Here is a 14,318-nt window from a genome sequence, read left to right as displayed (position 1 = left end):
AGGTGATGGGAGGCAGGCAGGCGGCTCTTCCCATCAGCGACAGATGTCTCCTTCCATATTGATTTTGTTGATCTACGGGGAGAAATGTTTAGCATTTTCTTTGTTCTCCATCATCTCCATTGACCTGCCATTCCTTTGCCTGCTCCTCAGTTGAGCTGTGCAGACACCTGGGCATACCCTCAGCCTTGAAAATGGCCCTGAATCCCCTCCTGTTTGATCCGAAGGGTGGGATCCTTTTTGCCTTTCCCATTTTCTGTGTTTTCCTACTGTGGATGCTGAGTCAATGTTCCGAAATCTGAACTGGCCCTCTGCAGAGTTCTTACAGAAGACATGGTCCACAAGCTGTCAACATTAAATCAGTTTAAAGGGGCACGTTTACAGGGACCAAGAAGAGAAGAGTAAGCCCAGTTGGACAAAGTGGGTAAAACTCTTTGAGGTCCTCTTCCTTTAGCCCAATGAAATGATAATTCTATCCTTGGGCAAAGGTTCTTTGTTGCTACAACAAACCGGAATCTTTGCTGCTCCCCAGTGAGCTTTATTTCTCTGCAGATGCTTCCGATCATTTCTTCTGGATAATTACCCTCAAATCCCCAATTTTACCCATACACCTGGTCTTGTTGTAAATGAGAGCCCTCTTGTTTGAGAATCATGAGGACCATAAAAAGCTGCTGCTAAGTGATTTGGACGTGGAGCCAAGTATTTCCTTGGTCCTTTTAAGAAGTGATATGTTTGGCTGGTCAAATCAAATCCCTCCCTGGTACAGGCAAAGGCAATGTTTGTAACTAACCTAAGAACCCAGAGCAGATTTAGGAATACGCACCTTAATTTTTTTCTTTGAATTAAAATATCTTGAAAAGTCTTCCTGTTGTGTCAAAATGTGTTTGCAGTGAGTCATGAGAGCGGTGGGACGTCCGGTGACTCAGGCGACTCTCCTTGTCACCAAGGGAACTGGTGTTTGCAATCAGAAGAAACGGGGTTTAAAACCCAGCTCAGCCTTTACTTATTTCATTCTTTCACCAATTTGAGCTCATCTCTGCTCCCGTTCTCCCAAAGGTAAAAATGAGGAATAATAACAGTTGTCTCGGGGCATCTGGGTGGCTCAGTCGGTTAAGGGTCTGCCTTAAGTGTGGGGCTCCCTGCTCAGTGGGGAGTCTGCTTCTCCCTCTGCCCCTCCCCCTGCTTGTGCTCTCTCTGTCTCGCTCTCAAATAAATAAATAAATAAATAATCTTTAAAAAGAAACAAAAGTTGTTTCATCATGTATATAAAGTACAATACTGTAAAATGCCTGAACCATGGTAGGTGATCCGTATTATCAGCAACCCCCTTTCCTTCTTTTCCTTCTTTCTCTTGTCCAAAGGAGCACAGATGAACACTCAGACAAGGGGAGCCTTACCTTCTAACCTCAGTTATATATAAACTCACTTAAGGGAAATCACAGCATTAAGAAAATGACATATATGTATACATATTTCTATATTTACCTATATGTTGAATACTGGTCAACTAGCCAGTATTTTGGCACACATACACATATTTATACACATAGACCTATAGGCCAACAGCTTTCTCTGTCCCTCTCTCTCTCTTTCTCTTGAAGATATAGTTGATCCTTGAGCAACATGGGGGTTATGGGCATCCCCCCCCCCACCTCTCTTGTGGAGTCAAAGATCTGCATATAACTCTCAACTGTCCAAAAACTTAACTACTAAGAGCTGCTGGCTGGAAACATTACTCGTAAACAGTCAATTAACACATATTTTGTGTAGGTCTTATAGGCTGTATTACAATAAAGTCAGCTAGAAAAAGAAAGTTATTAAGAAAATACATAAAGAAAAGAAATACTTAAGGAAGAGAAAGTACTATAATGTATTTACTGAGAAAAAAATCTGCATATAAGTGGACCCACGCAGTTCAAACCATGTTGTTCAATGTTGACCGTACATAAAAAAGGTATTAGATGAGGAGACCACAATCCAATTCCGCAAAGCTCTTTCGTGAAGCCCCAGTTACCAAGAATCCTTCATTTATTTACTTATTTTAATTAGTTACCTTTGTGCAGAATATCAGGACTGGATGAGGCTTGGTTCATCTCCTTCCACGCCCCGCTGGATAATTTTGGATACACTTGATATGTTTGGTGCTTGCTTCCCTCCACAGTATGGGATGGGTGGTTGTCCAGTCCTGCTAGCCGCAGAGAGAGCCCAGTCCCTCATGTGATGGTTGTAGAAAGTCTGTCTCTGTTCTCAGCTGAGCTTCTGGAAGACCCCTGACTGCAGGGGGCCATCTTCCCTTACTCCTTTTCGCTAGGTTAGGTCTTGCCATTTTTCTCAAGACTCTCTCATACGGTGTGGTTTCTCATGTGACTAGTCTGACTCTGGATCCTAACCCCTCGTGAAACTGTTTGTAACTCACACGACAGCTGGGACGCAGTCTGCCATAAGCAAATAGCCCTCACTGGAGTCTCACTGGCTGATTGAGAACCATCACCAGGAAATCAGGGAGGGAAGAATCTTGCCTGTCTCTTGCCATCACAAACTATATGGAGGCAAGTGTATGAAGTTTATCCTGCTCAGAGATATGTTTCCTTTCCTCTTTCTGGCCAGTCCTTTATGGAGGGTCTGGCTTTCAGGGGAGCTGTTGAAGCCAAGGGAAGCAGGGCTCTTACACTTGGTTTCTCAACTTTAACTTTCGAGAATAAAACTGTAATTAGTGTTGGAAAGGGGGAGACTGATACCTTCTTTAATGCCCAGAGGGATGGTTCCTTTCTGCTCATTCTCATCTAGCGATACGTCCATAGAAGTGAGTCCATCTTTCACTTCTCTTAGATGTTTTTGAATGGACATGCTTTTATTACAAGGAGGGCAATGCGATTATTGACCCGAGCAAATTAAGCTGAAGAGCTGAACTAGTTTACCAAAGGACCCAAATTAGTAACATTTTTTTTTGGTTTGAATTACCTAAACTGGATGAGTTAATTTTTTCTCTCTTCAGCTCTTCAGGTAATATCAATTCTCAGCTTCACTTTGTGTGTGCTCATGATCTCGAGATTTGAACTAGTCTGAAATCCTCAAACAGAAAGAAACAAGGGAAAGACCCATCACAGTCACCAGGACAAACCAGAAACCATAATCTCAATTTTGAATAAAAGAGATTTAAAATAAATCCACCCACTGATGTGAAAACATTAGGGTTGGCATGCAGTCGGTTTTCTGAAATAAGGAAAGGTGGCTCTTGAAATCTGGTGAGTACAAAGTTCTGCTGTATCATTGACATCTCAGAACTAGGTTTAAACCTGTAGCTACAGGCATGTTTGGACCAGATGAAGAGGGGCCCTCAGCTTGCTGACTGGGGTCCAGGCTAGTCCTGTGGGGGCCAGGCTATGCTCCCTGTCCTTCCATTCTCCTGCCATCTCACCTGTCTCCAGCCTTCTTGGTTACTGACCTGTCCCTTCTGGCAAGGTATGCAAGTGCCCACAGCTGGATATTGGCAGGTTATGTTACCTTTCCCTTACGTGGCACGTAACGTAGCTGGCTAGAGTGCCTCTTCATAAGAAACCTGTCAAGTAGGTATTGTAAATACCTACTTTAGGGTGCCTGGGTGGCTCAGTCGTTAAGCGTCTGCCTTCGGCTCAGGGCGTGATCCCGGCGGCGTTCTGGGATCGAGCCCCGCATCGGGCTCCTCTGCTTGGAGCCTGCTTCTTCCTCTCACTACCCCTGCTTGTGTTCCCTCTCTCGCTGGCTGTCTGTCAAATAAATAAATAAAATCTTAAAAAAAAAAAAACCTACTTTAAAATGGGGGAAACTGAGGCACAGAATGGTTGAATGAGTAGCTTAAATTCCTGTCCTGGGTCGTGGAAGGGCTTCTGATTTAAGTATAAGGTGCTTTTCCCTCAACAAGTTTCTCAGCCCTATTGCTAATATTGTACAATTCAAAAACGCTTCTTTTGCATCTCATGATGAGTTTCAGCAATGCTCTGCTTGGTTGTTTATGCATGAAGGCCATCATCGGCAACCACATCTGTTCTTAAATCCTTGTTTTCTTGCAATATGCTGCTATATTGAAAAAAATATGCATGATAGTTGATTTTTATTAGCTAAATTCTGTATGTGAAATACATCTTTTTTTTAAAAAAGAGGAAATAGCATCACTCTATGTAAAGTAAGTAAATAAATATCCCCATGGAAATCTATGAACCTGATGTTCCAAGATTAACCCCCATTTAATAAGAATTAAATTACATTCTAGCTGCCATAGAAGAGGGGAAGGGGAACCTAAATGATAGTGGCAGTCAGGAAAAAACTTCTGATAAAGGACTCTGAAGAATGAGGGATACTTTCCCTGGAAACATGAGACGTGTCTGAACTCTGTCCACCATACCCTGAAAGGCATTCTGTGAAGACCTTCCTGTTAGAGAGGGTGCATACTCCCCATAGTGTCCCCATTTGTTTATGGCTTGAGGCAATCACATGATGTGGTGGAATATGTCAGAAAGACTGTCCCTGAAGTTTCACAACCTCAGCAGATAAAATATCAGTGCTGGTGCAGAATCAAATGAAGAAGAAGAAGGACAGCAAAGGAGAAGCATCACGGAACCCTAGGTGCCCTCAGGACCACGGCTGGCCAACCATCACCAGCCAGCAGTTTCATGTAACCTTATTTGTGGTTTGCTCTGTCTGCATACACATGCATGTAGACAATATATGTTTGCATTGTCAAGTGTGCACTCGATGTACTTCATGGCATGCTCTGAACTTGGTTCTTAACACCAACATGATTGTGGAGTCTTTATAAAGTCTTGAGTTAAAAGCACCCTTCAGGTCTTATTTTGGGGACATATCTAATTCGGGATAGCTTCAACCCATATTTGAGCTGACCAGATTGATCATCAGGACAGCAGAGACCCTGGAAGAAGGGTGACTGAAATAGGACCTCCTTCTTTTGAGAATGTCCCTTTTACAAGATGGGGAGTTTCCCAGTGAAGATTAAAAGATAGAAACACAAGGGGCATTGTATGTCCATGCTGGACCTTCCAGTCTGAGAGAGGAAGTGAATCATGTGTCCCCAAGGCAAACCACGAAACTGGCTTACGGGAAAGATCTAATCTTGAAATATCCAGACCTCAGCCTGAAGCCCCTTTCAATGAAAACAGAGCAGCCAACAGATCTTTTCATTTGTTTTGGTGCATTTCTAGGAGGTCGGAAGAAGCAACAAAAGTATTGCTACTATGGAAATGGTTCAGATCAGCAAAGGCGATACTTAATAATTTTAAAAACTTGTGTGCAATTGAGAATGTCATCTGAGCCATAAAGACACTTCTGAGCATACTCATTAGGCACATACGAATTTAGAAATTCAATTTTCAAAATATCCTAGAGATAGGTGTAAAATCATTTATTTCTTATATGGACTCCCCTTCTACCACTTTCTGCTTTAACTTCTGGAAACTTCTCTATATCCTCAAATAAAAGGTATGAACAACAACAACAACAAAAACACAATAATACATGAAAAGCAAAAAATGGAGACGTGCTCAATTCTCGTTTCCTACTTAAATTTTTTTTTCAGGAAAGAGAGTATTATTGGAAATGGTAGTACTGACTACCAGAGAAGGGACCCAACATTAGATTAATGATTGTAAAAGCGAGCCTATTATGGTTTATAAGTTTTTAAGTCTTTGGCCCAAATGGATTATATTTTAGGAAAAACTTTATATAAAAATTTATGTATATGTATATACACATACATATTATATATATGTACATACTGTACATAAAACTGATATATTCAATTGTAGCAGCATGGTCAGAAACCTGTGGTGCTTCCTGGAATGTAATTCAGGGACCAAATAGTAACGTTGAAATGTTTGAAAGAGACAAATCACCCTAAACTGGTGAGCCTATATATACATGAGGCAAGACTTAGAACACATTTTTAGATCATAGTTTCAAAAAGGGAGTTTTGGGTGCTCAAAGTCAGGAGCAGGGAACGACAGGATTTACTAAGACTGTCATGTCACGCTAACCTCCTTTCTTTGTTTGTTGGGTTATGAATGAATGTATATGGTGTATTTGGGTTGCGGCAGGTGTTTGACTGGCTCATAATATTGTTAGATGGAATGCTAACTGCGTGAATGCCCATACTCCTTTCCTGTCTCAGCCTGGGAAATGCTTCGATATGACTTGAACATGGATGTTGGCGGCAAGCTTATCAAATCTGTGAGTGGTATGCAGAAGGACAGTTAAAATTCTAAACAACAATCTCTGCTGTACAAAAAAAGAAAATATTAACAGATGGCAAGACGGCTTCAAGAGAAACAAGGTGAGACCCAGGTCCTTGTGTTACCTACTCCTTCCCACCCATAATTACAAAATTATAGGATACAAATGATGAAGTTTAGCAATAGCAAGTGTGACAGGCGTATTTTTTATAGTTGGCTAAGAGCTTAATAAAGGGAAAGTTAATGAAATACAGGTTTTTAAAGTCTATCACAACTTTGGCATCCAACGTCTAGGAGCACAGCAGTCCAGTTAACAGAAGTGTGGTGTCCAGAGTAAGGGAGCTAGCTCCGGGAGCCATCTTTTCTATGTTGGTCAGACTGAATGGAGAGTGCTCTACCCAGTTTTGAACACTGTATTTTCAGAGAAGCACTGACAAATAGGTATATATGTTTGAAATGACTAAAGAATATAGATGTTCAACCAAGAGGTGAGGAGACATTTGTGTTAGCGTGCCTGCACCTGCGTGGATGCATGTGTCATGATGTCTGCTTTCAAGTAAGGGAGGAAGCTGTGGAAGGAGGACTGGAAATCTGCTGTGCGAGTCCAGGGACATTCAAGTTGTGGCTCAAATGTCACCTTTTTGGGTGCTCAGTGGAGCCTTTACATCCCCTTATAGAAAGCAGCCTGTCCTTGTCAGCACCCACTATCTCATTATCCTGTTTAATTTGCTCCATGACACTAACAGTAGTTGAAGTTTGTGTTCATTTGTTTTCTTCTCTATTTTTCTGTCTTTATCCACTACAATATAACCTCCACGAGGCAAAGGCCTTTCTTTCTCATTCAGTGCTGTTTCTCAGGTGCCCAAGCCAATATGTAGCACAGAGTAGGTACTTAACAAATAAGGAAGGGAAGGAAGGAAGGAAGGAAGGAAGGAAGGAAGGAAGGAAGGAAGGAAAGGAGGGAGGGAGGAAGAAAATTGTGAATGAATTCCAATGGGCAAAAGTAGTTGTAGTGAATAGTGCTATGAGAAAACTAATTTTAATTTAATGGAAAGTGGGATGTTCCAACAACTGTAGTTGTCTGTTGTTGGAACCAGTTCTTTCTGGAGACAGCTCCCTGTGACTTGATATATTCAAAGAGAATGTCCTACTCCAGGACTAGAATGGGAAGTGGATTGAATGACCTCTACAATGTGTTCTGACCTTGAGATTGAGTTAAAAATATATTTTATATTTAAACCTTCTCCTCTTTAGGAGTTCAGCATTCTATGACACTGACCAAGCCTTATCAGCTTAAACCATGTGGATTTCATCCTCTGGCTATTAAGGAAGCAGCTAGGCTGTGGGTGAGGGGAAGAGGTGGGAATGTGAGACCATGTTCAGAATCTGTGACTGTCACGCTGCTAAAAATCCCACTTGTGAGCAACCTTGGGAAAGTCACTTTCAACTTTTGTTTCAGTTTTCTCATTTAAAGAAGGTGAATAATAATACCTTTCTTACAGACATGTTGTGAGACCTAATTAAATGTTTCAAAACCATTCCTGTGATCCCAGATAAAAGGCACCTAATAAAGGCCAAACAACCCTCTTGTCCCCTTGTTCTCCCCAGAGACGCTTCTCTGGTAAACGTCCCACCACAGCACTGACCGCATCTGAGACTCCTGTGGGTAGATGAACGTAACGTCCGGCGAGGCCAGAAGTGCTTTGTCAGTGCGGCGGGAACCCTTGAAAGACATGGCTCAGGTTCCTGTGCTCCACCTTCACTCTTCTTTAGGCCCAGGGGTGCTTCATTTCTGGTCCAGCAAGACGAAGCACTAAGCTTGACAAAGGAAATAAGGCCACGGTCCTTACTATTTCATGTAGTTGACAAGGCTTTGCAGTGGCCCTTGGCGGCTCTGCTGTTCCTTCCCACTTTTCTCTAAGCTTGGTCTGGGAGGCCAGATTCCAAGGGAGACCTACCTTTGTCCTATTTTATGTCTACAGTTTCTATGGGATATGTGGGAAGCCTGGTCTTGATCTGATTTTGATCAAAGGAGGGGGGTGGCCCTGGGAGCCTGCTGTGTCTCCCATTACACACCGTTAGTTCAGCAGGGCTTCCTCTAGGGAAGCAACACTTTAGTGTTGCCAAGGATCCCTGGCAACTGTGGGCATGTGCTGTGCTTGTCTCGGTGACCTCTACCCTTTAAAATCTGCCCTTTCTTCCCCTGTGGTTCCACCAGAAGTCCCAACCATAATGTTCTGCTTCTCTCCCTCACTGCTCACAGCTACAAAGACATGACTCAGACAGCCGGGGTGGGGGGGGCTGGTCCCTGGTGTTGATATGTAGGCACTGAGTGTGATGGGTCCTCTTTTTATGGAGGTCAGGACGCTGGGAGGAGGAGAATCTGCGGCTGCTGAAAACCATCTTGCCTGCCAAGCTTGACAAGCCACCTACAGCAGGAGAGAATGAGGCTGACCCATAAAGGAAAGCAAAATCGAGAAAGAGAGCCAGAGAAAGAGCTGGATGACACAGGAGTCCTGGATAAGCCAGAACTAACTTCTTGGTTGTGGGAGCCAAGACATTTCCAGACTATGTTGGTGCAAATCAGATTTCTGTCCCTTGCAATTAAAAAAGTCCTCACTAATGACTGGCTACCAGCAATTAGAGGAACACAAACTCTTGTGCATACATGTAGGTAACAGGAAATCAACTCAGAGGTGAAGACAAGAGCTGGCCTAAAATATGAGTGTAGCAGCTTTGGTGATTTAGAAAGGTAGGTTCTCAAGTCAGGGGGGATGTTCAGAGGAGATTGTAGTAAATCAGAAAATGGAAAGGAGCCAGATTGATGAAACTAGTATTCATTGAACATTTACTGGCTCTGGCCTTTGTGCTATATTTTTTACTATATAACCTTGTTAATCTTCATGATTATTCTACAAAGTGGATATTTTCCCCATTTTTGCTGATGAGAAAACTGAGACTTTAGTGGAGTCAAGAAACTCAGGATCCTGCAACTAGAACGAGGCAGAGCTTTCATTGGAGCTGACTTCAGGCTTACTCTGTGGTTGCTGCTTTTTTCTGGTACTCTTGCAGTCATAAAGTGAGAAATTTGGGCTTTTAATGGGGGCTGTGCTTTTCTGGGAAATGATTGCACATGGGCAGGGGGCTGGGAGCAGGGAGAGAGGGAGAGCCTCAGGACACTGTCAGGCCTTCCATGGGAGCATCGAAAAGGTGGTGATGAGTCCAGTGATAGGTACTAGAGCTTGAGGTGGCCCTTTGATGGCCCCCTACTGGACCTCAGGTCCCCTCACAGGGCCTGGCATCTAAGTGGTTCAGAAATATTTCTTGAAAAGAGCAGCTTCCAATTCTTATATTTTTCCCACTTGAAAGGTGATCCATTTGAAGGCAAGGCCCTTTCTTTGCTGACTTGCAGATCCAAGATTTTAGGATCCTAGTTTATCATGGGTGTTGGAATGAGTTCAAGAGTCTTAAGAGGAGGGTAGCCATTTGAGATGTCCACCCCAAATTCTGCTCCTTCCCTCTGCTTGGTAGGAGGGCCATGGGAGGAGGATATCCTACTGAACCCCCACCCCGCTCCCCAAACCCCACTGGCATTCCTCTTCTGTTTCTTCTTCTATTGACTGCTGTGGGGGTAAGATTATCTATAGATATCTGAAAACGGTGAGCATTGAAACTAAGACTAATGAGGACTAACCACCTAAGTATTTTCTCTACACATAGTGCAAGTCAATTTTCAAACAGGTAATAACAAATTCAGTACTCGAAACACCCCTAAAGAACACTTGAAATTTTTTAAAGATTTGCATTTTAGAAATGCCATTTCTAATGCTCAAATATGGACTTTGGATGCCTAATCAAGAGGCTGCAATTAAAATTTGAAATCTCACTGTTTTCAGCAAAGAAGTCGCGATGCTGTGCCAAATGGCTGCCTTCCGAGGCTCTCTGAAAATGTTTACAAGTCAGATGAAAGAAATGGTCCTCCCAGATGGTGGCTGCGAGCAAGGGATTTCTCTAGGGTCAGAGGGTGTGAAGGAAATCCGAAGTGCTGCTGTGTTTTGTTTTCGGCAGCTGGCAAGGTACATGTGAAAATAAAATCCTCCAATAATAAGACCAAAAGCAAAGGGGAGAGCCTGTTTGAGCCACCGTGGGGGAGCCTCAAGATGGCGACCAGGACTCACAAGGGCTCAGGGCTCCATGTGAGCCCTGGGGAAGGGGGCGCAGGCCTTGGTTCGGGTTGGTAAAGGAGTGGGGGCCCTGTGTTTGCTATCATCTATCCCTCAATACCATGCTTGTCCTAGGTGTCAGGTCATCTCAAGGATATCGAAGGCAGGGATGGCCTTTTGCCACCTGGCAGGGTCCTCAAGCTGGTGTCCTGGTGACATTTGCATAAAGATTGTGCCAGGGTGTTTAGGTGGAGATTAGATGTGGAAAAATAACGAGAACGTTCAAGGTGCTTCACAAGCCATTTTAAACTACATCTCTAGGTTTTTAAGAGTGAATATCTAGGAAGCCAGAAAAAAATCTATAAATCAGATACGATTTTTTTTTCTTCTTCACAAAGAAAAGAAAGCAAAAAAAGAAAGCCCAAAGCAGCAATTACAAGAGGCTCAGTGTTGGCCCTGCTTTTGTCGCTTCTTTTCTGTAGTCTGGTCTTTCTTCCCCTTTGGCATTCTGCACTATTCACAATACTAACATGAAACCTGAGATCTTTTTTTTTTTTTCCCTCCCAGTAGAGCATGCCATTTGATTTTCTAGGTAGGCAGAAATTGATTTTTGTCTCTTCCAAATGAAGCTAAAATGAAAGTGGTTCTATTCAACCACACAATTCAATGGAGGTAGTGTCTTTTCTCTGTCCAACATTTCAGTTCAAAAATCAGAAACAACCATGTCATCACAGTGGCCTTAAAAATTGTACCCGCTTATCAGGGCACTATGTAATTTTTTGGTGGGGTGTCATTTTGTTTTTAACATGTAGTGTGATCTGGCAAAAAACAAAACCAAACAAATAAACCCCAAATAACACAGAGGACTTTTGCCATTGCATCCAGAATGCATCATGGTTAGGAACAGACATCGAAGCTCAACAGCTTTTTACTCAAATTCTGGATTAATTAGCTCTATGGCCACGGGCAAGTGGCTCAATTCCCCTGAGCCTGTCTTTCTTTACCTAGAAGATAATAGTCATAAAACCTCTCTCACATGGTGGTCGTGATAATTCAAGGAGATACTACCTGAAAATTTCTTAGCATGGCGCATGGCACAGAGTAGATGCTCAGGAAATTTTGGTAGTTGTGATTCATCCTTTCCTGGGAAATTCAATTATGGAGGGAAGAAAAAGAATGTGAAAAACAGAGAAAGCGTGTGCTGTCCAGTCCTCCTGATGCTCGTTATGTCACATCCATCAAAAGTGCTCATTAGGGCAATGGGGGTAAATGATAATACACAAGGAGCTGCGTGACACACAGGGGTGTGCACAGGTCAGGGAGGGTCAGGGAGGGTCACCGGCTCCAGGAGCTGGGGGCTGAGCAGGACCACACGGATGTTGTCAGAAACAAGATCAGGGGCGCCTGGGTGGCACAGCGGTTAAGCGTCTGCCTTCGGCTCAGGGCGTGATCCCGGCGTTCTGGGATCGAGCCCCACATCAGGCTCCTCCGCTATGAGCCTGCTTCTTCCTCTCCCACTCCCCCTGCTTGTGTTCCCTCTCTCGCTGGCTGTCTCTGTCTCTGTCGAATAAATAAATAAAATCTTAAAAAAAAAAAAAAGAAAGAAACAGGATCAAACCTCCAATGAAGTATGGGAGGGCAAAATATCCACAGTGGGTTGTGTGTTGGGTGTTGTATATTCACAAAGGCCACTAGGGTCTCTGTCCTAGAGGACTGACATAGAACCTCTACATTGTCTTGGTCGTTTTCAAGTCTCTACAAGGACTGTTTTGCCACTCAGGGATTTTCTGCATTGTTTGACAAAACAATACATACGTACAGACAAGTACACACCCCCCTTGCTTAGTTACAGAGCCTTCCTCCTTATCCTGCTAAAGAGACAGCCACTACCACTTAGTACTACAATATCTCTTTAGAGAGATGTTAAAGAGAAAAGTTGTCCATGATGCTTGTTCACCTGACAAAGCAGGCTTTATTTGGGACTACTGTGGAAGGTTTAGGGGGTACACCAATGGGGTTTTGCAGCAGGGGTGAGAGATCAGTCTCAACTCCAACTTCGAGGGAAAGTGGGAATTTATAGCCAAGGAGCAGCGCGTGTGTGTGTGGGGGGGAGGGTCAGTGGGTGGAAAATTACTAATAGGAAACATTGGGGGTCAGGGGAGATCCTGGCTAAACCAGCTTGAGAGAATTCTTGCTGAAGACAGGGCAGGGTGACCAGACATCACCTGGGGGGTCATGGGGAATGACAAATTGAGTCAGATATCGAGGGTGGGGGATCTGACTAAATTGACTTGGCATGTTTCTTGCAAAAATTGAGCTTTTGAAGATGTGCTCGAGATCAGGGCCTAGTTGGAAAAGAGCTCAGAGGAATCTGACTCGTTTGGTCAAAGAGAGAAGCTTTGTCGAAGATTGAAGGGCACACCAGGAATCCATGCCTCCTCTCCTGTTTTGGGATGAAGTCTAATTGGCCATCCAATGGTGAGTGTTCAACTGTTCCATAGTTCCATTCATTTACTTCATGCCACTAGGAATATTCTGTTATTGTAGAATAAGACTTTAGGCAGATTTCTCAAAAGTCAATACAATTTAAAGGGGATGTCTGTTTGTTTTTGAGTTTTTTTCTCCCTAAACATGTCACATCATTCAGTATATACTTACAAACCCCCTACATTGTCTTTCACAATGACAATTGGAAGAAAGACTTTTTAATAAAATTTCAAAGACACATATCTGCCATGGATTTTTAAGAATTCTATATTCTTAAAATGTCCTCTTCCCTATGATAAAAATCACTTTAGAATTTATGAAGGGGAAATTGGAAAATGAAAATTGGTCAGGCTACTTACTCCTTAATTCCAAGTTAGGGCAGCAATAAAACTCTAAATATATCTGCTCAGTGCCCTAGCACTGATGAGGTTTCCTAGCAATTTTCTAGAAATGGGAGTAAATGACTGTGTTTTGGATCAAAAGGCCCCATGCGGCAGAACTCCACAAAGCACCTTGGACAATTCTTTCAGTGGGGGAGGAAAACAAAAAACTAGAGCTCATACTCCACAAATGCCAACAGCTCTTTTGACTTTTTTTCTTCTTGATTTTCTCCTTCTTGCATCATCAGAGAGCTTGAAAAACTGGTGTGAGAATAAGGCCTCCAGGAGAATGTTCTCTAGTTGGTCTCAATCGCCTCCCTGGGCTGAACACCTCTGAGGTCTTTCACTGTTGGTATCCTTGGCTAGAGGGCAGCCTTTGCATACGTAGTAGAGTAGGTTTCTCTGTGCCCTTGCTCCTTTCATACTCTGCACTCTGACCCCCTATAAGAAGGAGCTCTTTTTTGCATAAACACATCTAAGTAATGCTAAATCCACACATATGCATTCAAATGATTTTTTAAAAGGGCACCAAAGCAATTTAATGGGGAAAGGGAAAGTCTGTTCAATTAATTATGCTGGGACAACTGGATATCCATATGGAAAAATCAAGAAGCTTGACCTATCTCACACCATCCACAAAAATCAACTGAAGATGGATCACAGACCTAACTGAAAAAGCAAAAATGATAAACCTACCTGAATAAAACATAGAGATATCTACACAACCTTGAGGTGGGTGCATATTTCTTAGAGAAGACATAAAACCCACAAACTATAAAAGCATAAACATTATTAAATTAGGCTATCAAAATTAAAAACTCCAGTGCATTAAAAAGCACCATCAAGGAAATTGATAGGCAATTCACATACTGGGAAAAATAATTCACAACACATATATATGACAAATGACTTGACTCTAGTTATAAAGAACTCCTGCAACTCAATAATAAAAAAGACAGCTGAATAAAAAATGGACAAAAGACTTAAACACTTCACAAAAGATGATAATGAAATGGCGGTAAGCTCATGATAAAGCACACAATATCCTTTGGAAAATGCAAATTAAAAAA

The sequence above is a fragment of the Ursus americanus genome, chromosome 9, assembly GCF_024610735.1.
Source record: "Ursus americanus isolate L20-20 chromosome 9, mUrsAme1.1.p, whole genome shotgun sequence".
Taxonomy (NCBI): Eukaryota; Metazoa; Chordata; class Mammalia; order Carnivora; family Ursidae; genus Ursus; species Ursus americanus.
Note: the sequence above shows the minus strand (reverse complement) of the source record.